Source organism: Myotis yumanensis, unplaced genomic scaffold (genome assembly GCF_028538775.1).
Source record: "Myotis yumanensis isolate MYYU_CA2020_CCGP unplaced genomic scaffold, mMyoYum1.0.hap1 SCAF_46, whole genome shotgun sequence".
In the NCBI taxonomy this organism is placed as follows: Eukaryota; Metazoa; Chordata; class Mammalia; order Chiroptera; family Vespertilionidae; genus Myotis; species Myotis yumanensis.
Window position 1 is genome coordinate 289,992 of NW_027223797.1, and position 27,509 is coordinate 317,500.

Consider the following 27,509-nt stretch of genomic DNA (forward strand, 5'->3'; position numbering starts at 1 on the left):
AGCAGTGTAGGGAGGAGGGACTGTTGGAGTGTATTGATCATTTGAGCCCTATGGCACGTGGGAGTGCCCACATGGCATACCTTTCACCAATACATTGGGAACTATATCGATGACTGGAAACAGCATATTTGAAGAGCTGCATGAAGACTCTTCTATGAAAACCAGACCTTGGGAACTGCACCCTCTCAATGGGAAAGTCCAAATGTGACGAGAGACATTGAACCCCAGGGGAAGGGACACTGGGCCCTGTCCAGTCACTGAACTCACGGTGGATCTGATCAGCCTGAAATACAGCAAATCCAAGCAGGATCTAGTGAGTCTGTCGGCACTGATGTACAGTGTTGGCTAAAGAGTCATGTGTTCCTAGCGGTGGGGAGAGGAAGCTCCCGGCATTGTTGCTCCATCTAGTGAAGCAGAAATGTCCCCGTGAGTCCCAGGGCCCAGCAGCCTAGGCCCTGTGCTCATTTCTCTCAGGTTCTCAGGGATGTCTTGCTGCCTACTACAGGTCAATTTATGAAAGATTCACTCAATTTTCCACAGAAAAGATTCATTCTAACAGCTTCTATTAAATAGAACCACAGCTATTTGCTTACACAGAGTCTATGGCTGCTGTCAAACTATGATGAGAGGCTTGGAGTTTCTGCAGAGACCAACAGCCATCCAGTCTCTGGCTGTTACAGAAACAGCTTGCAGACCTCTGCTCTAGGGTCTTGGACTCCATTTTCTTAAAAAAAAAAAGTACATTTTCATTGATTTTAGAAAGGAATGGAAAGGGAGAGATAGAAACATCAATGATGAGAGAGAATCATGGATCGGCTGTCTCCTGCATGCCCCCTACTGGGGATTGAGCCCACAACCCAGCATGTGACCTTGACCAGAATCAAACCCAGGACCCCTCCATCCGCAGGCTGATGCTCTATGAATTGAGCCAAACCAGCTAGGGCTTGGACTCCATTTCTAGTCTTTTCCGAGCAGGTTAAGAGTTTTGGAGGTCAATTTCCCTAAGGACAATCTTTTCCAAGTTAGTTAGGCAATATTGAGACTTCCCAGATAACAGGAACACTGGACCATCTGTAAATGCTTTTATGCTTCTGTGTGAAGTTGGGATACACTCCAATGAAACCAGTCCACGGCCTTTGCTGCTCGGCTGCAGTGGATGGGCTGCAATGAGTGTGTTCCCTGCAGGCCAGCCTGGTGCTCAGTGTAACTAATTGTAAGTTGCCAATGCGAACACACAAACAAAGCCTGGGACTTGTCGATGTGCAGCATGACATCGCCTGGGAGCCCCGCCTAGCCCCAAAGCCACTGAGCTAATTCTTGGGGCCTCAGAGGGCAAAACCTAGCCCCGTAGAGCCTTCCCCAGCCCCAAACAGCAGAGGGCAGCATTGAGGAGCCCAGCTCCTCGTTCAGAGACGCTTAGTGAAGCCCCCAGCAGGCCCTGGTCCTCTCTCTCAGAGAGTTCAACGGCGGCCCAGGACCCAGGCAGCCGGGGCCTCTGTCTTGGAGCCCAAACAATGCCCTGCAGCCCAAAACATGTCAATGATGTGAAACGCACACTCTGGTGTCTACAAATACTGCTTTATGGGAATACAGCCACACCTATTTGCTCACATATTGTCTATGACGCTGCGTCTAAGAGAAGAGATTGGAGTTTAAATACACACCTTAAGCCATTGCCTCTGGCTGTTACAAAGTCTGCAGATGTGATCTTGGATCCTGGAATAACTCGATAGTCTTTGCGTGTCTGGCTCAGGTCTCTGGAGAGGTCTCTTTCACTAAAGACCGTCTTTTCCACACTGAAGGCCATTCCCGGTTAGGGGAACGCTCTGCGGCACCTGCAGACATGCCTTGTTCTCTGCGTGAAGCTGGCGCACATTCAGATGAGGCCCGGCTACGGCAGCGGCTGCTCTCTGACAGGCTCCAATGGAACTCAGCAGCAGTGGGGTCTTGGGATGAGTGTCTGCTCCCTGCAGGCCAGTCCTGTGCTCTGAGCGTTGAGACTCACTGCCAGTTGCCATCAGAACGGTGCCTGGTGGAGCATGAAGATCAGGAGGCTCAGCTGCAGGCCGCCTGGCCCGCTGGGGGGTGTAGTTCGAGGGTGGTGGGCCCCAGCTCAGGCCGTTGCCGGCTTGCCTAACCTCCCAGGGAGGTCTCTGCTCCCTGGGGTGACACACCCAGGCTGTCCCCCTGCTGGAGGTGCAGGGCATTGAGGTAACAGCTAGATCTCTGCTCAGAAGGGACCAGTGGTGGCCGAGTGCAACCGGGCTCTTGCCAGTAACAGGGAATCGGACAGGGTGACCGGGCTGAGCTGGAGCACCTGCGGGAGAACTGCTCCTAGGGAATCGCTGAGGCAACCACAGCTGAAGAGATGCATGCGCAGTGCGCCAGGGGAAGGGGCGGTGCGGGGCCTGCCCTCTGGCTGTGCGCAGCCGGCCAGGGAGGAGATGGGGTGGGTGCATGAGGTCTGGGAGGGACGCTGAGGCCGTGCTCCCTGACCGGCTGCAGGACAGCTTCCTGCTGCAGGGCATGGGCCAGGCCCTCGCACAGGCTGCTTCCAGCAGCGTCTGCACCGGCACAGAAAGGAGCCCTCACTGCACGGTCCTGCTTACTGGTTCTTTTTGTTGTTTCTCTTTTTGTGAACCTTGACCTTGCTCAGACCAAAGGTACTTCCGGCCCCTGCTGGGGGCAGGTGGGCTGGGGGTGTTCCTGGGCGCAGAGCTCTGCCTCAGCTCCTCCTGGCCCTTTCCCACCACCTGCAATTCTTCCCAGAAAGCCTCCCGGGCAGTTTTCAGACTGCATCAAGCGGGGCTTGCTCTACATTACGGAGCTTGGTGCTCTGGTTCCATTACCCCTGCCCCACAGCCCTGGCTCATGTACCACTCCATCATCTGTGTCCTGGGCATCCCGCCACCACTGTGGCAAAGTGGGTCCCCGCTAAACACCTGCGGACAAGGTCAGGGATGTCCCTGGGCCCTGGCTGGAGCAGTGTTGTGTCCACCACGCCCTTGACTCTCACCAGGGGCTGTGTCAAGGCCACACGCGGGCAGCTGGGCCGGCTCTTCCTCATGGCTGGGCTGTGCAGCCCCAGAGCTGGCCGCCAGGCTGCTCCAGTTACAGAGCGCTCGGTCCTATTAAGTTGACACATGGAACCAGTCACATCGGGTAATTAGTGTCATGGTGGTGGCAGTAGCCTTTGTCCACTTCTACGGGGTCCCCCACCTTCAGGTCGCCCACTAAGGCCTGGAGGGGGGGCTGCACTGGTGACTCACATATCTGCGCCTCCTTTCTGAAGCTGGAAGGGAAGCTCCCCAAGTGCCTTAACAGTAACTTCTTACCTGAGGTGAGAGGAAGCGTCTGAGGGGTCTGTTTCTAGAAGAACCTCTTAGAGAACCCGGGGCCCGCCAGGCTCCTGCCCAGCTTCCCGCTGCGGCCTGTGGAGAAACTGCCCGTGTCCCCTGCTGCCCCTCCTCAGCCGGCAACGCCATCCCCTGGGCACAGAGGCCTTCGAGGCTCATGTTGGGATTTTACTCTCCTCCAGCCGTTTCTGGGGAAAATAATGGGCTGGGCCTTTTTGGACATTCTGTTTCTGGAGCAAAATGTCCCTCTTACCCCCGTCCTTCCTGGATGACCCGGCTTAGAACAGGACACCCATTCGTGGCAGTTTTCAGAGATGATTGTAAACTGGTCTGTTTCTGGGGCTGGATCTGCTGATGGCAGGAAGCACGGAGTCCCCAGCTCCGAGGCAGCCGGCTAGTCATGGAGGTGTGTCCGGGCCTCAGATACCTTGAGTTTTCATATTTGTCCTTGGGAGAGTGATGTAAGGTCACAATGGGGAAAGATATTCAATCTTCAATACTAGGTTTTAAAAAGAAATCTGCTGTGTTGATATGTACCTAGAGGCAAAGATTATGGTGAAACTGAAAGGAAATACAGAGACAATTAGCATTCAAAGAAGAAAAAGAACAATGCCTGTGACTTGTCAATGTCAGCATGACACGGCGAAAGACGATGCTAGCCTCAGAGTTCGGCCTAGGGTCAGCACCTCGGAGCCGAAGGTCCCGCACAGAGAGCCCGCCTGGCCCCACATAGTGGGGCCCATCACCAAAGGGCTGCGCCTTGCTCAGGGAGAGAGCAAGGCCCTGGCCTCTCTCTCAGTGAGGCTCTGCCCTGATATCACTCCCTGGCCTTTCTCTCCGAAAGTCCTAGCCAGGCACAGGGCCCCAGCACCCTTGGCCCTGGGGCCTCTCTTAGAACATTCGAGAACGTGAAGAAGCTACCCTAGAGGACAAGCCCCATAGGGACCCCCGGCTCCCTAGTGGACTGGAGGGGCCAGATTTCCAGTCTCTGGCTGAGGTCCACGTGGGCAGCACTTGGGGCTTGCGTCCCCTCCTTAGGCCTAAGCAGTCCTAGCCTTGAGGGGCAGATAGTGAGGGTAAGGGGCTGTCCTCACGCTGAGGGTGGCCTGTGACTTATCCACAAAGGGCTCTCTGGGTTTCAGAAAAGTAGTGCTTAACCATGGGCCACTGTTACCAGGCAACCTGGCTGTCCACTGTGACCTGGGTGAGAGGTCACTCACGGAGCCTAAAGAGGCCACACACAGGAGACCACATGAAGGTGAAATGGTTCACACATGACGGGATCTCGGAGGATCAGAGCCGTGAGATAAGAGCTGGCCCTCCTGCCAGCCAACCAATCCCTCTTTCAGCCTAGACTTGTGGGAGCATGGAAGGCTCCCTATGACCTGCTGACAGAGGAAGCAAAGTCGTGGCCTGGCTTACCGGTGACTCTGCATGATGTCAATATCCAACAGGAAACTGGACGGCTGCGCTACAAAGGACCATTCGGGATGTTTGTGAAGGACAGTGGGTAATGAACCCATCACGATGGGCAGAGATTGGGCCGTTCACCTCCTCATTCACCTTGAAGATCTCCTACCTGCAGACTTTTTCCATGGCGGTCACCTGAGGGGAAAAAGCATGAGTGAGGATACGATGGCAATCGAGTTCCAATACAAGGATGCTATCCTGTGAGTGTTGAGCACAAACTGGAGTGTGCTATGTTGCATTGTGAAGTTGTACAAGTTAATATAATGTCATTAACTACATGATCCCCCAATATTTAATAATGGGATAATTTTAAAAGAATCTTTGTCAGTCTTCCTCTTGTTTTTGAAAGTAAGAGACATTCCTCTGTTTTCGAATAATGCCAGCATAGTTTTGTTTACTTGCCTCTGTTCATTAAGGATCATGGAAAACCTCTGTTAAGACTGAGCAGTAGCAGGTGTGCTTAGGGGGTCAGCCATCAGACAGTTATTGAGGAAGATGGCTAGGAAAATAAAAGACAATCATTAAGAGAAAACAAACACCAAGTTCTATTCCAGAGTCCTTCAAGACAATCTCTAAATATTGGGCTACAGCATCACTAAACAGAGGAGTGAGGATCACTGTGGCAATCCAATGTGTTTTTAGTTTGTAGTTTCCATGTCTCTGGTGATGACATAGATGTTCTGAAAAATTTCTGAGTGGTCCGCAACAGCAGACATGGTTGTTTTCCTTGATTTATATCCAAGACACCAGATTCAGCTTGAAAATGTTCAGGACATGAGAAGATTTATTTTCTCAATGGTTCCAAGCCAAAGGTGTGAGAAAACTGGGAAGGTTCATGGTAGAGTTATAACCTACATGGCTATAACCTAATTGGAATAATTCAGAATTGTTCATGGACTGGGAAAATGTGCAAGAGGAAACACACAAGGACGACAATGGGAGTGAGCTCTCCTGCAGCAGCTGCCACCTCGACTAGACACAAATCGCAGCAGGACACTAAAGGTGAGGGGCAGAGTGCGACCCTTGAGGAAGTGTGCTACCCTTTATAAGAGCCATGTGAATTCTGTGATTTACAGAAGCAGGGAAACATGGATTATGTACGGAAATAATTAATGGTGGGGGGACAATGTTCAAAGAAATATACATTGTGATGAAAGGGAATTTAATAGTTTGGGGCGACAAGACAGAGACTGTGCATTTATATCTGCAGCTTGGGTCATTATCAAAGTCGTTAAAGTTTATTGAGATGGTGGGCTGAAAAACACATCCAAAGATGGACCAAAAATTGTAACATGGAAATGCCCACTGATTCCTGCTCTAATATAGAAGAAGGAATGCTTTGGTTGGCCCATTGGCTGATAGCCCCTTTTCAAAAAGTTTTATCCGAGTAACTATCTCTTTGGGGGAAACAATGAACTAGATAATTCAGCGACCACAGGAAAATGGTTATGAACAGAAATTGGTCTCAGAATCCAAAATAATACTATAGCCCTCACTAAGACTAGGAGCTTTTGAGGGTCAGGTGACCAGTGAATTTTTGCTCAGGTCCATTTTGAAATAGGTCCAAATTTGATCTCACCCATTCTGTGGTTGCTCCTGGTTGTAAAATGCATAACTGAAATACCTATAGCAGCGGAATTATCCCACACACTCATCACCAATGAGTCAAGGCGACTGTGGAGAGAAAGTCTAAACCAATCCATAAGAACTGCCTGTAACTGTGCAAGTATTAAGTTAGAAGCTGTACCATCTGCCTGATGAATATGAGATTTGTGCCAGCATGAAGGATTTGAAAGATTCAGGAGTGCGAAATTGGGCACATTCTCATTACGCTTTTGGTTTGTTTTGAGAGAAAGAAGGAGGAAGAGAAGGAGGAGGAGATTGGACAGGAACCAGAAAGAGAGGAGGAAAAGATGGAGAGAGTAGAGGAGGAAAGAAAGTTTAGAGGAAATAGAAAGAATAAGAAAAAGATGAGAAGCAAGAGGAGGAGGAGTAGGAGATGGAGAAGAGAGAGAGGAGAAGACACAACTTGGAAAGTGGCAGTGTACTCACCGATTCTTTAACCACAGGAGACCCTATGCTGCTGCTGTACCATGTGGTTACTTTGCTTGAGCAACTTCCAAGTCCACATCACCTTGTTCCATATGCACGTACAGTGCAGGCAAATGCCTCCTCCTCGTGTTCCCATAGTTCAATCCAATTTGCCTTCTCTCAGGTGGCAAGGCCCCCACACACCTTCATTATCTTCCCTCAGGGATGAGTCATCTCTACAGGCTGAAGGTCCTCACTGCCCTTTTCTTCCACAGGAAATACTTCTTGCTGGTCAGTTACAATGATGACGTTATCCAGAATGGGCCAAGTGAGTGGGACAATACTACTCTAGAGTTGATACACTTTTAGAGTCAGTAGCTGAAGAAGAAATCTGACTGAAATTCAGAATTCTTAGTGAAATATGTTTGTGTCCAGTGCTCTTCTGTGGGGCAGGCAGGTGTCTGAGGTAAATAATGATTGCTGGCATCTGGCCCCTGCTACCAAGATGGAGAACCAGCGCCCAGGGAGCCTCTGGATTTTAGAGGCAGATTACTCCTCAGTTGGGTATATGACTCCATGGAGTGACCTGAAAGTTTGCTTCTTTTGAATTCAACCCGGAAAAAGACAGGCACTGTCACAGGTGCAGGCTGCTGCGTGTCCCCCTCCATGCACCGCAGCAGACGTGATGCTCCTACCAGTGTCCCGGACAGATGGGGATTGTGGTTGGGACCTTGGGAAGGCTGGTGTGTGAGTCACAGTGCAGGTGCTCAGGATTCCCCACCCATGAGCATATCCTTGTTTACTTACCTTTGGTTCACTCAGGATGAGATGAAGCCTGTGTTCCGACTTGTCAGCAGCAGGTGTGCTGCAGGGTGTTAGCCACCAGACAGTTAATGAGGACTAGTGTCTATGAAAAGAAGAAAACTAAGAGTTACAAAGCCAATTTCTAACTACAGAGTCTGCCAAACAAGGCAGTTTATGAATACTGGGTGACAGCATCACTAGATGGAGGAGTGAGGACCGCTGTGCCAATCCAATGGCTCTCCTGGCTTCCATTGTAAATGTCTGTGTTGATGATATAGACCATCTGACAAATTTCTGAGTTGTCCACAGCAGCACACATGGATTGTTTACATGACTTATAGCTAAGACTCAGATTCAGCACAAAGAGCTTCAGGACATGAGTATATATTTGGGTCAATGATTCCAAGCCAGAAGCGAGAAAAATTAGAAAGGTTCATGGTAGAAAGCTGGCAAATCTGATCATCAGGGTTCCCTGGGTTGCTGAGAGCTGGGGAAGAGGTAACTAGGGGCCAAGCTGCATAGGTGTCCTGGCTCCCCACGGACCAGTGGGCGGCAATGGCTCCAGCCTCTGGCTGAGTCCATCAGGGCATCGCTGGTGGCTTCCATCCCCATTAGTCAAAAGTTGTCCTAGCCAGTGCTCGCTTCCGGCAGCACATATACTAAAATTGGAACGATACAGAGAAGATTAACATGGCCCCTGAACAAAGATGACACGCAAATTCGTGAAGCATTCCATATTTAAAAAAAAAAAGTTGTCCTAGCCAGAGGGGCAAAGATTCTGGGTGAGGGGCAGTCATCACCCTGGGGATGGACAGAGATTTGTCCCACAGGATTTCCTGGGTTACAAAGAACAAATCTTAAACATGGGCCACCAAGTTACCGTGCAACCTGAGCTGTCCATTATGACTCGGGTGTGATGTCACTCATAGAGTCATTAAGGGCCCTGCACGGAAGACTATATCAATGAGTGTGGGCCATACCTGATCCTACCTGGCCTGATCAAAGTAGTTATATGAGGTGACGCCTTGGACCCTACGGTCAAACAAGGAGTCCCTGTCTCTACCTAGACCTGTTCACTCATCAAAAGCTCCCTGTGGCCTGTTGACATTGAAGCCGTCACGGCCTGTCCTCCTGATGGATTTGTATGATGTTGATAAGCAATGTTATTTCCTTCTGGAATAATATGAGTACATTTCTCCGTACTTACCTTTTCCTCACTAATATCAGCGTGAGCTTCTGTTAGGACTGGGCAGTAGCAGGTACGCTGTAGGGCCTTAGGCATCAGTTCATGAGGAATTGTATCTATAAAAAGAAAAGAAAATCATTCATTCAGTGTTAAAAAACAAGTTCTAATCCAGATTCTGCTCAAGACGGTAAATATTGGGCTACGGCATGTAACACTAAGTGGAGGAGTGGGGGCTGTGGTGGCAATCCAGTGGGGTTTCTGAGTTCTCTTTCCATGCCTGGGGTGATGACACAGACATTGTGAAAGTTTTCTGAGTGCTCCAGAACAGTGGACATGGATGGTTTACTTGATTTGTATCCAAGAGATCTAATTCAGCATGAAGAGATCAATTTTGTCACAGGTTTCTAGCCAGATATGAGAAAAACTGGAGGAAGGTAGAATAATTCAGAATTTGCCAGGGAACAGAAAATTGTCAAGAGGAAGCACACCAGAGTAACAAAGACAGTGAGCTCTTCTGCGACAGTTGCTACCTTGATTAGACTCAAATCCCAGCAGGACCCTAAAGGTGAGGGGAGAGTTTGACCTCTGAGGTGGTGTGCTACTCTATGTGACATGTAAATGCCCACTCTCCCTTGTTTTAAATTATGAAGAAGCAGTTCAAAAGTTTATGGTGGTGGTAATGTTGGAGTTGATTGGTAATGTGAGTCCTATTGCCCACTCTGGGAGTGCCCACATGGCATACCTTTCACCAATGCATGGGGAACTATATCGATGACTGGAAACAGCATATTTGAAGAGCTGCATGAAGACTCTTCTATGAAAACCAGACCTTGGGAACTGCACCCTCTCAATGGGAAAGTCCAAATGTGACGACAGACATTGAATCCCAGAGGCAGGGGCACTGGGCCTTTTCCAGTGACTGAACTCTCGGTGGATCTGATCAGCCTGAAATACAGCAAATCCAAGCAGGATCTAGTGAGTCTGACTGGCCCTGACGTACAGTGTTGGCTAATGAGTCATCTGTTCCTAGTGGTGCGGAGAGGAAGCTCCCGGCATTGTTGCTCCATCTAGTGAAGCAGAAATGTCCCCGTGAATCCCAGGGCCCAGCAGCCTAGGCCCTGTGCCTAATTCTCTGAGATTCAAAGGAAGCCTTATTGCCTAATACAGGTCAATTATATGAAAATCAAACTTTATTGTTCACAGAAAATATCTATTCTAATAGAGCCACAGCTACTTATTTGCATAGAGTCAAGACTGTTATCTAATAATGAGGAGAGGCTTGGAGTTTCTGCAGAAACCGTAAGCCATTGAGTGTCTGGCTGTTACAGAAACAGCTCGCTGACCTCTGACCTAGGATTCCCTTTATAATCATTAAACAGTTGGTTAAGAATTTTAGAGAGGTCTTTTTCCCTAAAGACAAAAATTTCCATGCTTATTATTCACTAATGGCCCAGTGCACAAATTCATGCACATGGAAAGGAAATGAAGTAGAAGGAATATTTTAATATTGCAATTTGCCGTGTGAACCAAATTCATGATCAACAACGACAGATGGAAACATGTGTGTGATTGGTGCCAGTTAGAGTTGTATATGTATCGCACATGTGTGAGTCAACTTAGCCTTTTATATATAGACTAGGGGCCCAGTGCATGAAGATTCGTGCACGGTGGTGTGGGGGGGTCCCTCAGCCCAGTGGTTGGCAAACTCATTAGTCAACAGAGCCAAATATCAACAGTACAACGATTGAAATTTCTTTTGAGAGCCAAATTTTTTAAACCTATACTAAATAGGTAGGTACATTGTTATTAACTTAAAATTAGGGTACTCCTAAGCTGGCCTTTGCTAAAAATGTCCTCAATCTGATTGAGGTACATTCGCTGAGGTTGACCCCTTACAACTCTCCCATCCACACTCATCTTGTATACTTGTTTCATCTATCTTTTGTCACCAGCGCATGATTTGCGGATGCGACTAGCACTAACCACTGCACAATGAGACTGCTGACTGACTGGCTCACTCAACTCCTGCATGAATCATGTGTGCCTCCCCTGCGCTGCATATCCCACAGCCCACCTGCACCGCGTCTCCCGTCGCCCGACCGACTGACACCCCCCACTTCTTCTAATGCCACTTCTTCAAAATAGACTCGCCCAGGCCAAAAAACGACTTCTGCACATGGGCCACGAAGTTTCAATCGCACTGTACGTGCGCGCCCGCACATGGTATTTTGTGGAAGAGCCACCCTCAAGGGGCCAAAGAGCCGCATGTGGCTCTCGAGCCATGGTTAGCCAACCACTGCCTCAGCCCGACCTGCACCCTCTCCAATCTGGGAGCCCTCAGGGTAGCCCTCTCCATTCCCGGAGTTTCTGTCTGTCTTTGCAATCATATGAACGAACTGTCTGAGACCTCCAACCCAGTTTGGTTTGTTGCTCACAGAATAACAGAGGCAATTTTTTTCTTTGCTTCATTGGTGGAGATTTCCTGGAAGTTTTAGGATATCTTCCCTTTAATTTTTCCTAGACACTCTGACTTTACTTATGTCTTCACCTTTGCTTTCCCTCCATCCCCTACCGCAACAGTAACTTGCTCCAGGCTCACTTTGCTCTAGTGCAGCCGTGGGCAAACTACGCCCATGGGCCGGAGGCCCGTTTGAAATGAATAAAACTAAAAAAAAAAAAAGACCGTACCCTTTTATTTAATGATGTTTACTTTGAATTTATATTAGTTCACACAAACACTCCATCCATGCTTTTGTTCCGGCCCTCCGGTCCAGTTTAAGAACCCATTGTGGCCCTCGAGTCAAAAAGTTTGCCTACCCCTGCTCTAGTGTCTAGGAGATCTGTCTGCCACCAGAACTATGATTCCCAGCATTTCTGGTGCTCCCCAGGCTCTGGGCTTCTGCTTCTGGTCCTGGGGCTGCCATCAGAACTATTCCCAGAATTCCTAGTTCTCCCCGCTCTGGGAGTGACCGAGGGAGCCACAGCCCCCCAAGCCTCCAGCTCTCCTGCTCTGCTCTCCGCCCAGTGACCACGGGAGCCACGTCCCCACACAGGAGCAACCGAGGGCGCCACGTCCCCCCAAGCTGCTGGCTCTCCCACTTCTGCCCTCTGCCCGGTGCTGGTGTATGCAAATTAACCACCATCTTTGTCAGAATAATTTGCATATTCACCCTGATTGGCTGTTGAGCATAGCAAAGGGACAGTCAATTTATATGTTTCTCTTTTATTATATAGGATACTAGGGGCCCAGTGCCCTCAGCCCTGGACTGCACTCTCTCCAATCTGGGACCCCTCACCTCAAAGGATGTCCTACTGCCGGTTTACAGGGATCAGGCCTAAACTGGCAGTCGGACATCCCTCTCACAATCCGGGACTGCTGGCTCCTAACCACTCACCTGCCTGCCTGCCTGCCAGCCTGCTCGCCCTCAACTGCTCCCCGCCGCCGGCCTGCTTGCCCCTAAGTGACCCCCCACCAGTCTGATCACCCCCAATTGCCCCCCCTGCCAGCCTGCTCACCCCCACCTTCCCTCCCCACTGGCCTGCTCGCCCCCAACTGACCCCCTGCTGGCCTACTCACTCCAAATTGCCCCCCCCCATCCTGATCACTTCCAACTGACCCCCACTGATGGCCTGCTCGCCCCCAACTGGCCCCCCTGCTGGTCTGCTTACCCCCAATGGCCCCGTCCCCCACCAGCCTGATCACAAAAAACTGCCATCCCATCCTGGCCTAATCACTCACAACTGCCCTCCCCTCTTGGCCTCTAACCACCTCTACCTCAGCCCCGCCACCATGGCTTTGTCCAGAACAACGTCTGGAAGGTCTCCCAGTCTAATTAGCATATTACCCTTTTATTAGTATAGAGGCCTGGTGCATGGGTGGGGGTCCCGCTGGGGTGCCTGGCCAGCCTGGGTGAGGGGTGGAGGACCTTTTTCAGGCTCACCACACCCCCTTCAGTGTGGGGGTCCCCACTGGGGTGCCTGGCCAGCCTGGGTGAGGGACTGATGGCTTTTTGCAGGCTGGCCAAGTCCCCCAGTGGGGACCCAAGCTCCCAGCCTCTCCTTTTTTTCTTTTCAGCGCCACCTTGAGTGGAGGCCAGGGCGGGCTGGAAGCAGGTATCTGGGATTTATTTATTTTCTATAATTGAAACTTTGTAGCCTTTAGCGGAGCCCAGGGACGACCAGGACAGGCAGAAAGCTTGGCTTCCTCCATCGCCAGGCCAACCCAAGCCTCCTGCTGCTCCAGCTCTGTGGCCGCTTCCATCTTAGTTGGGTTAATTTGCATACTCATTCCTGATTGGTTGGTGGGTGTAGCAGAGTGATGGTTAATTTGCAAGTTTCTCTTTTATTAGTGTAGAGACCAGGGGCCCAATGCACAAATTCGTGCACCTTGAAAGACTGCGGCCGAAACCGGTTTGGCTCAGTGGATAGAGCATTGGCCTGAGGACTGAAGGGTCCCGGGTTCGATTCTGGTCAAGGGCATGTACCTGGGTTGCGGGCACATCCCCAGTGGGGGATGTGCAGGAAGCAGCTGATCGATGTTTCTCTCTCATCGATGTTTCTAGCTCTCTATCTCTCTCCCTTTCTCTCTGTAAAAAAATCAATAAAATATATTAAAAAAAAAAGAAAGAAAGATTCTGTGAGTCATGAGGCTATGGTACACACAGGGGCGGGTCTCAGCCCATCCTCCACACCAAGGCCCCCTGCCCCCTGCCTGCCAGCAACCCTGCTCCCACTGCCACTGCTCCCATTCCCATGAGCTGACGGCGCCGGCCCCACTTGTACCCCCTGAGGGCACAGAGTGATTGGGGTCAGTGCCAGCAGCAGGTGCAAGAGAGGTGGCGCTGTCAGCAGGTGTGAGCAGTAGCTGCTGTCCCAATCACCCCTCAGGAGCAGGGGTAGGTGGAGAAGCCCTCAGGGGCAATCAGAGCTGGCAGCTGCTGCTCACACCTGCTGATGGCGCCGAGCAATCGAGACTGGCACCAGGTACCAGCAGCAGGTGCAAGTGGTGGCTCCGGTGCCAGGTGCTGGTGCAAGCGGGACTGGTGCTGGCAGTGGGTGCGAATGGGAACTCTGGCACCAGCAGCAGGTGAGAGCAGGGCCATCTCTGGCAGTGGGTGCGAGAAGTGGCTGCCTGCCCTGATCTTCCATCAGGAGCAGGGGGAGGTAGAGAAGCCGTCCAGTGTAATAGGGGCTGACAGCCAGCACTCACACTTGCTGACAATGCTGAGTGATCGGGAACAATGCTGGGCATCAGCAGTAGGTGTGAGCAGTGGTTCCGGCACCGGCCGCAGATGCAAGTAGGCCAGTGCCAGCAGCAGGTGCAAATGCCGGGTGGGACTGTTTTTGTGCAAGAGAAAGAATTTTCAGTAACCACTACAGGCTCGCCCTGATGACAGTGACAGTCACCCTGCCTTGGTTTGCTGCCCCCACTCACCTGCTCTACCATCCTGCTGTGGCCGACACCCGCCTTGTTGTGCGCACACCCCCTGATGGTCAGTGCACATCATTGCGACCAGTTGTTCGTTTGTTCTGCCATTCGGTCTATTTGCATATTAGCTTTTTATTATATAGGATACTAGAGGCCTTGTGTACGAATTTGTGCACTAGTGGGGTCCCTCTGCCTGGCCTGCAGGATCAGGTAGAAAAAAGCTCTCCGACATTCCCTAAGGAGTCCTGGATTGCAAGAAGGTGCAGGCCAGGCCGAGGGACCCCCACCAGTGCACCATTGGGGCCAGGGAGAGACACGGAAGGTTTGTCGGCTGTGGAGGAACCTCAGGAGGGCTCCAGGGTGTGTCTGGCCCATTTCACTCAATCCCAATCGGTCGGACCCCCAGCAGCAAGCTAACCTATTGGTGGAGCGTCTGCCCCCTGCTGGTCAGTGCACATCATAGGGAGCAGTTGAGCAGCCTTAGCATATCATTAGCATATTAAGCTTTGATCGCTTGAACAGCCAACAGGTCAACCACACACAGCATATTAGGCCTTTGTCATATAGGACTAGAGGTCAGATGCACAAAATTCGTGCATGGGGGAGGGGTGTCCCTCAGCCCAGCCTGTGCCCTCTTGCACTCTGGGACCCCTTGGAGGATGCCTGTCTAAGCTGTCAGTTGGACATCCCTCTTTCAGTCCGGGACCCTTCACTCCTTACCGCCCGCCTGCTGTGGAGGCGGGAGAGGCTCCTGCCACAGCCACTGTGCTTGCCAGCCTTGAGCCCAGCTTCTGGCTGAGCGGTGCTCCCCCTGTGGGAGCGCACTGACCACCAGGGGGCAGCTCCTGCATTGATTATCTGCCTTCTGGTGGTCAGTGCACATTATAGCAACCAGTCATTCTGCCGTTTAGTCAATTTGCATATTAGGATTTTATTAAATAGGATAGAATAAACTTGCTTAAGTAGACATGCTTTCTGATGTAGCTAAACTTTTTCCAGGCCAGTGAAGCACCCCAACTTCTCTTTCAGGTGATTGTCAGCAACACAGCAGTAAATATCAACACAAAGCAGATCATTATTGTAGATCACGCAGGAAGAACAAAGGGTAAAATATTTAACTGCAGCAGTGTTTGTCTATATTCTGTACAGTGAGAAAACCTTAAGTCATTGTCAAGGTCCACCATTTCTTACTTCTTTTCAGTCAAGTAAAGTTTCTAAGCTTTCTAAATCTCCGTTTTCTGGCTAATGAAAAGAAAATAGTATTCCACCAAGTCTCATATCTACCTACTCCAGGACTTCTGTGAGGATCAAATGAGATGAGGCACAGGAAAACACTTCACAGATATTTGGTTAAAGTGTGAAATGTTTTAACCTGTGTTTGTGTGCTGAAGAAAATGCAAGGGGCTATTCGTTGCTAGGGAGAGGAAGCTGGGCATTGCTACATGACCTCATTACCCAGCAACCACAGCCACCGTTTCCAGGCTGGGTTGGGCTGTGGACTGCATTTTGTGCCATGGGGTTTTGGCAGAATCAGCTGAGATTTGGTGAACTGTCACTCCAGGATGGTGGCAGGGCCTGTGTCCCACTTGGGGAAAGCCAAGTATTGCTTTTTGGGCTCCAGGTCTGCGGTGCCATTTCTTTTTCTTTCTTTTTTTTAAAAAATATATTTTCTATTGATTTCCGAGATGAAGGGGGAGAGAGGGGGAGAGATAGAAACAACAATCTGAGACAATCTGATTCCTACAGCCAGTCTGCCTGGTGGTCAAATCCCTCTAGTGTTAACTACAACAATTAAGGCTTGGCTAGAACAAGACTGCGCACAGAGACCACAAGGGGGTGCACCAAGAAAGCATAAAAGATGCGGAGACAAAAAAACATGACAGAAATGGAGGATATGGAGCTAAGAATCGCAATTTTGAGGGCTTGCCATAAATTTGTGCAGAGCCTCACGAAAAATAATGAGACCCTCGATGCTACGATAAACAAATTAGAAAGTAAGCATACACGGACTGAAATAAAGAATATTATACCCAATAGCAGACCAGAGGAGCTCAAGAATCAAACCAAAGATTCGACAAAAAACACCCAATTGGAAAAGCAAAATGAAAAAAGAATCCTAAAGTGTGAAGATAGTGTAAGGAGCCTCTGGGACTGCTTCAAGCGTACCAACATCAGAATAATAGGGGTGCCAGAAGATGAGAGACAGCAAGATATTGAAAGCCTATTTCAAGAAATAATGGCAGAAAACTTCCCCCACCTGGAGAAAGAAATGGACTTACAGGTTCAAGAAGCGCAGAGAACCCCAAACAAAAGGAATCCAAAGAGGACCACACCAAGACACATCATCATTAAAATGCCAAGAGCAAAAGACAAAGAGAAAATCTTAAAAGCAGCAAGAGAAAGAGGCTCAATTACCTACAAGGGAATACCCATACGACTGTCAGCTGATTTCTCAACAGAAACTTTGCAGGCCAGAAGGGAATGGCAAGAAATATTCAAAGTGCTGAATACCAAGAACCTACAACCAAGATTACTTTATCCAGCAAAGCTATCATTCAGAATTGAAGGTCAGATAAAGAGCTTCACAGATAAGGAAAAGCTAAAGGAGTTTACCACCACCAAACCAGTATTATATGAAATGCTGAAAGGTATCCTTTAAGAAGAGGAAGAAGAAGAAAAAGGTAAAGATACAAATTATGAACAACAAATATGCATCTATCAACAAATGAATCTAAGAATCAAGTGAATAAATAACCTGATGTACAGAATGAACTGGTGATTATAATAGAATCAGGGGCATAGAAAGGGAATGGACTGACTATTCTTGGGGGGAAAAGGGGTGTGGGAGATGCGGGAAGTGACTGGACAAAAATCATGCACCTATGGATGAACACAGTGGGTGGGGAGTGAGGGTGGAGGGTGGGGTGGGAGCTGGAAGGAGGGGAGTTATGGGGGGAAAAAAGAGGAACAAATGTAATAATCTGAACAATAAAGATTTAAAAAAAAAAACAACAAAAAAAAACAATCTGAGACAATCATTAATCGGCTGCCTCTGGCTTGCCCCCTGTTGGGGATTGAGCCTGCAACCCAACCGGGCATGTACCTTGACTGGGAATTGAACCCGGGACCTCTTGGTCTATGGGACAACGCTCAATCCACTAAGCCACCACAGCCAGGCTCTGCGGTGCCATTTCTTTGTGCACGTCATGGCAGCTCCTGAGCGCTGCCCCTTTGTGGTCAGTGCGTGTCATAGTACCAGCCGGAAGGTGGGAAGGACATGTAGTATATTAGCCTTTTATACAGATAGATTCTTTAGACATTGCTGATTGTGGGAACACTATGGAATGCCTGCAAAACGTTATCATCCTGTGTAAAGTTGGTGCACACTCACATGAAACCATTGATTCTCTATATTTTGCAAATTTTGCACAACAAGCACACTTGTTGCTGTTTCACTGCTGTTTTTGTAAGAACACGTTTCTACTTTGCAGTCTCATCTTTGAGGAGCATATTTTTTAAAATATATTTTATTGATTTTTTACAGAGAGGAAGGGAGAGAGATAGAGAGTTAGAAACATCGATGAGAGAGAAACATCGATCAGCTGCCTCCTGCACACTCTCCACTGGGTATGTGCCCAAAACCAAGGTACATGCCCTTGACCGGAATCAAACCTGGGACCCCTGAGTCTGCAGGCTGACACTCTATCCACTGAGCCAAACCAGTCAGGGCTTTGAGGAGCATATTAATCCTCTGATGTTCATATTTAACTAAAATAAAAAAATGAGCCCTGGCCGATTAACTCAGTGGTTACAGCATCTACCTACATACCAAAGGGCCATGAGTTCGATTCCTGGTCAAGGGCATAAACCTCGGTTGCAGGCTCCCCAGCCCCAGTATGGACGCGTGCCATGTGTCTCTCTCATGCTGATGTTTCTCTCTAGCTCCCTCCCTCCCACTCTCTTTAGAAATCAATGGGAAAAATACTTCGGTGAGGATTTTAAAAATAAATAAATGAGAAGAAAAAGGTATGAAACCATCCATTTCCTAGAAGTTGGAAGAGAACGTTTGTTCTATGATCTTGAATTTCTGCCTGACTGAGCAATAAACAAACCTGGCCAAGGAACCACTGCCTCCACTCTCAGTGACTAATCAGCCCCGAGGCGTCCCAGGCACAGGATGAAAACAACGCACAGCTGGGAAGATACCTTTGGCTCTACAAGGAGGTAGTCACTTCATTCACTAAGCAAACTGGTGAGCACCTGCTGGAGCGATCCATGTCTTCAATGGGAGAATAGAAGTTTCCAGGACATTTCCCAAACACCATTGTCTTCATCTCCTAAATTCCTGTGGCAGCTACATATGACAGGGAGGCAATGCCAAACAACAATGCCAATGTAGCCCTGACACAGGGACAGAAAAAAGCGCCTGTTCTGAGGGAGAGGCCGGGCACAGGCTCAGGCTGTGGGTCTGACTCTGAGCCACACGCTGCTCCTTCTGTTAGCACTCGCCTCCGGAAGTTACAGCTCACGCTGCTGAGCTTTCAGGATTTAGTCACACACCTCGATGTGATTTGTATGAAACTTGCTTCTTAGAAAAATAAAGCTTTGAAAGGTGTGGCACAAAACAGGCTCCTAAATACTTGTAAAGGGATGAAGCAAAGCATGAACCTCAGGACCTACAATGCACGCTCCCCATGAAGGGGACAGGAGTTGTGTCCAGTGTCCTCAGGTTTGCAAAGTGACATGCAGATGCCCTCACCCCTCTACCCCCCAAAGGGAGAGAAGTGCCCCCTCTGAGCACCACTACGGGTATCAACTGGGAAGGCACCAGCTGCTGAGGACAGGTGTCCTGCTCGCCATCCGCCATCCAGGTCTCAGGGCGAGACTGACCTACCACTGTTCTCTCCCCATTCACTTGTGCGAATAATGAATGAATGAATGAGCAAGTGAGTGAATGAGTGAGCAAATGGCTGAGTGAATGAATGAATGAATGAATGAGTGCGTGAGTGAAAGAATGAATGAGTGAATGTGTGAATGAGTGAATGTGTGAATGAGTGAGTGAGTGAGTGAGTGAGTGAATGAGTGAGTGGATGAATGAATGATGAGAAGATGAGTGATTTCAGTAGAGTCTATAAGACATCGAGTCTCTGGCTGTTACAGGAAAAACTTGCAGATATGATTCAGGATCTTGGGTTCCTATGATACCCTCTGTGTAGCAGCTTAACAACTTTGGAGAGGTCTATTTCACTAAAGAGAAGCTTTTCCATGGCAGTAAGTCCTTCGTTAGGCACTCCTGACTGCAGAGCACTGCAGAACATGTGTAACACCCTGTGTGAAGGTGAGCGCTCTCCAGGGAAGCCAGTCCTCGGCAGCTGCTGCTCTCTGCACAGGCCCAGGACAGAGCTCAGGCAGAAGGGGGCATTGGAATGAGTGCCTGTCCCTGCAGGTGGGCCTGGTGCTCAGATCCGTCAGACACATTGTAGTTGTCTCTGGCAACACAAGTACAGAGCTTGTGACTTATCAATGTGCAGAGTGACGTCACTGAAGACTGCTAATGCCGAAATATAAAGTCCTGCCCTGAGTGCGTCCCAAACACCACTAGTTTAAGTCTATTTCACGGTCGGTAGTGACACACTGAGGAGACCTCTGCAAAGTATTTCTTAAAATATATTTTTCTTGATTTCAGAGAGGAAGGGAGAGAGAGAAACATTGATGAGAGAAAATAAGTGATCGGCTGCCTCCTGCACGCCCCACATTGGGGATCGAGCCCACATCCTGGGCCTGTGTCCCTGACTGGAATCGAACCTGGGACCCTTCAATTGCAGGCCGATGCTCTAGTCACTAAGCAAAACTGGCTAGTGCCTCTGCAAAGTTTCTAGGCTGCTATGCAAAGGTTCACATAGGAATCCCGCCAAGAACAGTCATTTTTCCTCCGTAGAACCTCACTTACAATCCCAAGCAACAGAATGGAAGGAAAGTGATACAGAAATGCCTCCGGAGGTCTTTCTTAGTTTAAACCACGGCACCTCGAGCAGCACCTCTGAGGTGCTCGGAGGCCTGGACACGCTGGGTGACGTCCCTGCTCGGGGACGATGACTCTAGAAGTTGTGCACGGCCTTTCTCTGCTGCTTTGTGCAGTAAAATAATAATGTGCTGTACAACATGGTTCCCACAATGTAATGATAGTGTTTTTCAAAAGTATTATTCACAAGTAGTACATCCAAAATCACTGCATTTTTCCTTTCCTCTAGCTTATGAACAACACATTTAGTTTAAAGAGCATTTTCATACAATTGCCTTCCACCAATTTTGTGAGTAAACTGAAGGTCAGTGACTTAGCCGTGCATGAGGGGAACAGTCCGAAGCTCAACCCAGGGCTGCCATGACCAGCCCCTTCCCACCAGGGTGCTTCTACCCACAATTCGGAGTCTCCCGCTAACTTCGCCACAAGGAAACAAAGAAACCCTTCGGAGGTTTCTCAAAATAGCAACTTGCATCTCAAAATAGCAACTTGAAGAATTTGGTAAAACTAGAAAATCACCCTCCACTTTTCAAAGAGTGAAAAACTTTGAATGTTACCTCTTCTCTAATTGTCCAAACGCCTTCAAGGGGGCCCTATTCAATTACGAAGCACTACCTGAGATAGACCACTTATTGACAAGAAATCATGGACGTCTGTGCCTGATTATAATGCCGCTGCGCACCCCACTGCAGGCAATGGCCACTAAATCACATCCTGGGGCCAATCGCTTAGAGCTCAGCCTCAAATTATATTGCAAACTGTTCATCTCACCCTCCTTTTCTAATTAATTTTCTATAAAAAGAGATGTTTAGCCCTAGCCGATTTGGTTCATTGGATAGAGCTTCGGCCTGCAGACTAAAGAGTCCCGGGTTTGATTACTGTCAAGGACACAGGTGGGGGTTGCAGGCTCCATCCCCAGTAGGGGGCGTATGGGAGGCAGCCGATCCATGATTCTCTCTCATCATTGATGTTTCTACCTCTCTCTCCCTCCCCCTTCCTCTCAAAAAGCAAATATATGTCACAGGCCTTCATTTTACTCAGAAAAATCACTGGAAGGCAATTTTGTGTATATGTACACACAGACACAGAGAGAGATGTTCAGAGTCTATTTCCAGCTGTGACCCGTGACAGCGTTATCCCCGCAGCGTTCTATCTGGAGGGAGAGTGAGCGGCTCCTGCAGGAAGTGCAGAGGACTGGCAGCTGCTTTACTCTGTGGCTCCACCAGAGAAAAGACTGAAAGCCCTTGGCACTTTGAGTGAATGGGAACTTCTTACCTCTAGCAGAAGTCACTGCACCCAATACGGCTGCGGCGTCTCAGGACACGGCCTCCTATTAAAAGTCAATACATTTACGCAGAGTTCTATGTCCAGCACCGAGAGTCCCGCAGAGGGAGGAGGGCAGCCAGCTGGACAGGGCACCTGCGGACCAGGGGCCGCACCCCCCCCCCCCCCCCCCCGCCCCCGCGTCAGCTTCTGCAGCCCAGTCAGCTACCGGAGGGGAAACTGCTCCCGGGCTTTTTATGCAGGAACGTCTTCAACGTCCAGCGGCCCAGGACTTCCCCCTTCACAAGAAGATACAATGACCGCTCCCCCCAAAACACAAGTCATCCTCTCGCAACTCCACTGCGGTCAGGTTTCTCCAGCCTCCAGCCCCCGCCCCGGGGTCCCTCCTGCCAGTTCTGGACAGTCCCGGAGTCTCGGCCCCATCGGCGTGTGCCCCGGGGAGGAGGGCACCCGCTGAAAACGGGGGTCCGCTCCCAGGGCCTGACCCATTCCCTACACTGTGCCCACGAGTCAGGCTACGGGCCCCACTAACTGCACTGTGTGGAAACGGGGCACCACGCTAAAGTTGGGGGGACATCCCAAGCCCTTTATCACCTGGCAGAGACCCCCGCTTCCCTGCCCTCCCTCGCCCCGCGCCCACAACTCACCCAGCCGCCATCCCCGCCGCCGCGGTGCCTCTAAGCGCCTTTCTCCTTCCCCACGTGCACCGCCCCGGGCGCTCCGACCCGCCCACCGGGGCAGGACACACCCACACCCACCGTGATTGGCCGGTGAGGAGCGCGCAGGCCTCCATTGGCGGAAGTGCCTCCCTGCCTTAGCCACTCCCGGCGCCAACTCGGTCCAGAGAGGCCGGGTGCACGCCCGCTGCGACACCCCTTCGCCCCGCGCCCCAACCGGACCAGAGCTGCATGCGGTATGTGCTGGCCTGTGTTCACCTGTCCTGAGTTGTCCGCCTGCCGAAACCCACAACCTCCCGAGGCACCGCCACAGCTTCCCGCCCCACACGCTTGTCCGGGCAGAGACCGGTTTCTCCTCAAGTTTAGGACCTAAACTGCTCTGGGGTCGAGCTGACCGTTCATGGCCTGTATGTCCGGGCTTTGTGGACAGGCCTTGGAAAGACCTCTCACCTGTGCTGGAAACCATGGATGTTGGTGGGGTGTGGAGGTTGTGGGCCGCAAAAGAGGAGAAAGAAAAGAGGAGGGCGGGCGGGCGGAGAAGAAATCCATGAGGACAGAGGGACGTGATGCACTGGGCTCCATTGGCCGAACGCGCTCCGATGACACTTCCCGCTTGCACCCTGGATGTGGTATGTATGTATGTATGTATGTATGTATGTATTCAGATGATATTTTCTTGAGTTGTCCACTTGAATAACCTGAATGTTTTTGTTGTTGTTTTTTGTTTAGTTCCATACAAAGATTCCTATTTATTCATATCTGATTTATTCATTTTTTATTTTACTTTAAAGCCCGTATGGTTTAATGAACCGGTGTCTCCCCAATAATTGAGAGAGAGAGAGAGAGAGAGAGAGAGAGAAAAGACGAGACGATCCGTGAGTACTGCCTCATGTAGGTTTCAGCTCCTTGGCGGCCAAAGTGTTTTTGTGCCCTAACTGGTTTGGCTCAGTGGATGGAGCGTTGGCCTGCGGACTCGACGGGGGTGGGGCGGGGGTGGGGGTGGGGGGCAGCGGGGGGTGTGTGTGTGTGTGTGTGTGTGTGTGTCCCAGGTTCGATTCCGGTCAAGGGCATGTACCTTGGTTTCGGGCACATCCCCAGTAGGAGGTGTGCAGGAGGCAGCTAGCTGCTCGATGTTTCTCTCGTGGATGTTTCTATCCCTCTCCCTTCCTCTCTGTAAAACATCAATAAAATATTTAATAAAATTTTTTTTTTAATGTCTCCCGGGAAGGGAGAGAGGGAGAGAGGGAGAGAGGGAGGCAGGCGCCGGGACGTCTTGGGCCTGCGGGGTGTGTGTGTGTGTGTGTGTGTGTGGGGGGGGGGGGGGGGGGTGGGTGGGTAGTGGTGGTGTGCGACTCCGAGGAAGTCTTTCACTTTCGAATGGCCCGCTCGGCCCGCCCCCGTGTTTGTTCCGGCCATCCTCCGAGAAAAAGATTATCCTAGGCCCTCCCCCCCCCCCCCCCCCCCCCCGCCCCCGCGTTCGGTGGCGCCGTGCCGTCCCGGAGGGGGTTGGGGGTGGGGGCCCGGGACGCGATCGGCCCTCCGGGCGGGCGGCGGGACGCCCTTGCCGGCCCGAGATCCGGATCCGTCCCGCTGAGGTTCGCGCCGCTTGTCGGGAGCCACCTGGCGGCCGCTTTTATATCGTTTCTTCCTTGCGGAGCATCTAGGGAGGGGAAGCGGCTGCAGTGCCCGAGGCCAACTTCCAGGGTGCCGGCGGCGCTGTCGGGATCTTGCCGGCGGCGCCGGTCCGTCGGTACGCGGCCCGTTCTCCGGAGATTGGACCTGCAGCAATGCTGAAGGAGTGAGTGGCTGCCGCCTCTGGGGAGGTGGGCCGCTAGGGCGGGTCGACCAGCACTCTGTTACCCCTCCGCGGGGACCGACCGGGGCCGCCGCCGCGGGCGTAGCCGCAGAGGTTGGCTCGCGCCGCTCCGTCGGTGCCTGTCCGGTTCTCCGGAGATTGGACCTGCGGCGGGGCCATTGAAGGAGTGAGTGCCCGCCGCCGCCGGCGCCGCCGCGACGTGTGGCCCGGCACTCGCTGTCGCCCCTCCGCGGGGACCGACCGGGGCCGCCGCCGCGGGCGTAGCCGGGGAGAGGGTGGCTTGTGCCGGGACGCCGTCCTGCCCGAGGCGCCCCCCCCCCCCCCACCTCCCGCTTCTATTGATTTCGGCGCGGGCGCGTGCCTGCGCGACGTGCCGGGCGACTGGTGCCGTGTGTCCGCGTCCGCTCCTGCGGGTCCGTCCGTCCGTCCGTCCGTCAGAGGCGCCTTCCGCGAAATTTTTCAAAGTCCCGATTCTGAGGCGGGAGCGTGCGCGCGTTCAGTGGTCGCCCGGGCTGCGCGGGCGGGCGTGTGCCCGAGTGTGCCGCGGTCACCGGGCTCGACTTTGGGGCCGTTATCCGAGTCGCGGAGCTCCGTAGGTGGGGGCCGGCACGGGCGGTGCGTGGAGGACGGCGGAGGGCGAGGCGGGTCGGTACGAGCGCACTCGTGGTCCCGGTCGTCAGATAACGTTTCTTCGTTTTTCCGCGAGCGGGCTTGCGCCGACGCCGCGGCCGGGCCTTCCAACGACACGGTGGTTCTAGGCGCCGGGCGGAATTTTTTCAAAGTCCCGACTCGGAAGCACGTTTGACCGGGCCGTTGCCCAGGCGTGCCAAGTGGTGAGGGAGGCCGTGGACGGCCCGGCCCTCTCCCTCTTGCTGCCGCCTGTCCGTGGCACGCTCTCTTTACTGGCTTTGGGGGGTCGACCAGATAGTCCCGTCCAACCCCCCCCCCCCCCCCCCCCCCCCGCCCTTCTTTGGTGGCGATGGGGTCCCGTGGGGTCTCCTGTGGCCGCGACTCGCTTCCGGGAGTCAGGCGTGACCTGTAGACAGAGGCCCCCGTCACCGGGCACCGTCCGTGTTTTGCCTAAAGTTGGCATTTTGTACCACGAGATGACTGTGGACACGCTGTCCTCGGGTGATTGGACGACGGGGGGTGTCCCCGGGAGGTTCTCGGCCGCGACCCGGAGCCTGACTCCCCCCACGTCCCCGGCCGCACGAGCGAAAGCCGTACGCCTCGGGCCTGCGCGCGCCGGCTGCTGTACGTCTCGGGCCCCGTCCCCGCGGACCGTGGTCTTCCTCCTCCGCGTGAGAAGAGAGCGAAGGGCTTTACGTGGCGAGGCTGAAGCGCAGGCTCGTGCTCCGGACGGTTGTCCCCGCCACGTTTCCCTTCTTCTCGCCCCGTTTTTTGTTGCCGTCCGATCGATGTGGTGACGTCGCGCTCTCCCGGGCCGGGCCTAAGCCGCGCCAGCCGAGGGACGGACATTCCTTGGCGAATGGGACCGCTCTTCTCGCTCTGCCCGCGGGCCCCTCTCCTCTCCTCCCCGTCCGACGGCGGTGCGTGGAAGGGAAGGGGTGCGGAACCCGGCCCGACCTCGGTGTCACGCCCGTGGTCTCTCTGACGCAGCGGACACCCTCCGCTCGCCTTTCCCGGCTTGCGTTGTCGCGGGCGCCCCTCCTCGCGGCGGGGAGGGGGCGTCCCGTCGTCGCGCCGCACGCGCCTCCCCCGTTGGGCGTGCGGTCGCTGTTTCGCCTTGGCCCTCGGCGGGTGCCCCTGGAGCGCTCCGGGCTGTCCTGCAGGTGCCTGAGGCCGAGCTGGTGGTGTCGTTTCCCGCTCCCCGCGAGCCCCCCGCCGGGCCGCCGCTGTCGGCGGTGCGCTGGAGGGGAGCCCCGGGGGAGTCTGGCCGGATAAGGGGAAGGCACGCCCGTCCCCCCTCGCGGGAGGGGGGGCCGGGCCCTCGCAACGTGTGCCGCGCGGGCGACCGCGACGGGGCCGAGTCAGCGGGTGCCGGCCGCTGGCTGACCGTGAGAGTTGATTTGTTTTTGCTGCCGCCTGTTCTTCCGTTATTGTAGTGTTTTTTTTTTCTTTTTTCCGTCTTGCGTCGTGCCGGTGTTCCCGACGCAACACCGCGGGCTCTCTTTTAGTTAACTGTGGACGAGGCCCCCGGTGAGGCAAGAGGACGAAGCCCAGAGGCGGCACGGGCTCGCTCCTCCCGCGCAATCTCTCTCTCTCGAACGGCCCCTATCGCGAGCGCCTGTTGTGTCCACCCTGTGCTTGACCCTGTCCCGGTCGGGTCCTCCCCCGGGCCCCCCCGTGTTCCCTCGGAAGTGTCTCCACGTGGCTCCGCGGGCCCGATGGGGTGTTTCTGCTGGGGTTGGGGGACGACGCGCCCTCGGTGAGAAAAGCCTTCTCTAGCGATCCGAGAGGGTGCCTTGGGGTACCGGACCCCCCAGCCGCCGCCCCTCCTCTGGAAGCGCGTTCGGATAGCCGCCTCTGTGTTTGAGCGCTCGGGCCCCTCTCGCACCGGCTTTGAGGGGCCGAGCGGCGACGCAGCTTGTGCCTTACTGTGGCCCGCGCCTCCCCCCTCCGAGTCGGGGGAGGGTCCCGCCGGGCCGGGGGCCGGCGTCCGTCGCGGGGAAAACGCCGCGTTACGTGAGCGTGCACGCGCGCGTTACCGCGTGCGCATTCGGGCGCGCGGGGGGATTCTCTCCCGTTGTGTGCCGAAGGGGTTTTGGGGGGGGGCCGCGGAGGCCTTCCCCGTCCCCCCGGCGTTCCCGCTCCCGCGCCTCGAGCGGCTCTCCGCACGCACCCGCCACACGGGTTCGCAGCCGACGGGTGTGCTGCGCGGGCACGGTCGGGGCCCGGCTTGTCCTCGGGGGGCGCTCCGCCCGGGATGCGAGTCCCCGTCCGGCTCGGACTGGGCAGATGAACGGATGGGCGGCTGGAGAAGGAGCCGCGGCGGCTCCCCTGTGGTTGCTGAGGGGTCGCGTGTGTGGCCTTGGCCGCGCGGCGGGAGGAGGCTTTTGAGGTTTTGTGCGCTTGGGAGGATCGGCACGGCGTCCCGGGCGACGCGGGGCCGCCCTGTGTGTCTGTGGCGGTGGGATCCCCGCGTTTGTTTACCCGGTGGCCCGTGTTCCGGGTCCGGTGCCCTTGCCTCGGTGCCTGCCCTCCGCCGTGCGCGCCCGGTTGAAAGAGAGGGACTCTAGGTCCTCTCGGCCCCCGAGGGTCAAAGGCGGTGGTGGCTGCGGCCGGTGGGCGGCGGGGCCCGGAGCCCCCAGCGAGGTTGGTCGAAGGTTGTTTCTGGCGGAAGCCAGTCGGCGTTTCCCCCGGGCCTCCGCGGGACCGACAATTGGGCCTTGGAGGGGGCCCCCCGTCGGTGAGACCCCGCGTTTGTCCCGGTGGTGCGGCGAACCGACTCGTTTCCCGGCCTCGTCCTTTCTC

The 27,509-nt window shown here is 53.1% G+C and overlaps 1 long non-coding RNA gene and 1 other non-coding gene across 3 annotated transcripts; one reads left to right on the forward strand and one right to left on the reverse strand.

Moving 5' to 3' along the window:
• Positions 1-1,571: 1,571 nt before the first annotated feature.
• LOC139000936 (uncharacterized) lies at positions 1,572-7,549 on the reverse strand. 2 transcript variants are annotated; one of them, XR_011469755.1, is made up of 4 exons: positions 6,879-7,549; positions 4,779-4,961; positions 3,017-3,803; positions 1,572-2,029 (listed from the first exon to the last, which is right to left on the reverse strand). It is a non-coding gene; the product is annotated as an uncharacterized lncRNA (long non-coding RNA). The 2 variants fall into 2 exon arrangements; XR_011469754.1 differs by lacking the exon at positions 1,572-2,029 and having other exon boundaries at positions 2,808-3,803.
• A 746-nt stretch (positions 7,550-8,295) lies between these two features.
• LOC139000943 (U6 spliceosomal RNA) lies at positions 8,296-8,403 on the forward strand. Its single transcript, XR_011469759.1, has one exon. It is a non-coding gene; the product is annotated as a U6 spliceosomal RNA (small nuclear RNA).
• Positions 8,404-27,509: the final 19,106 nt, after the last annotated feature.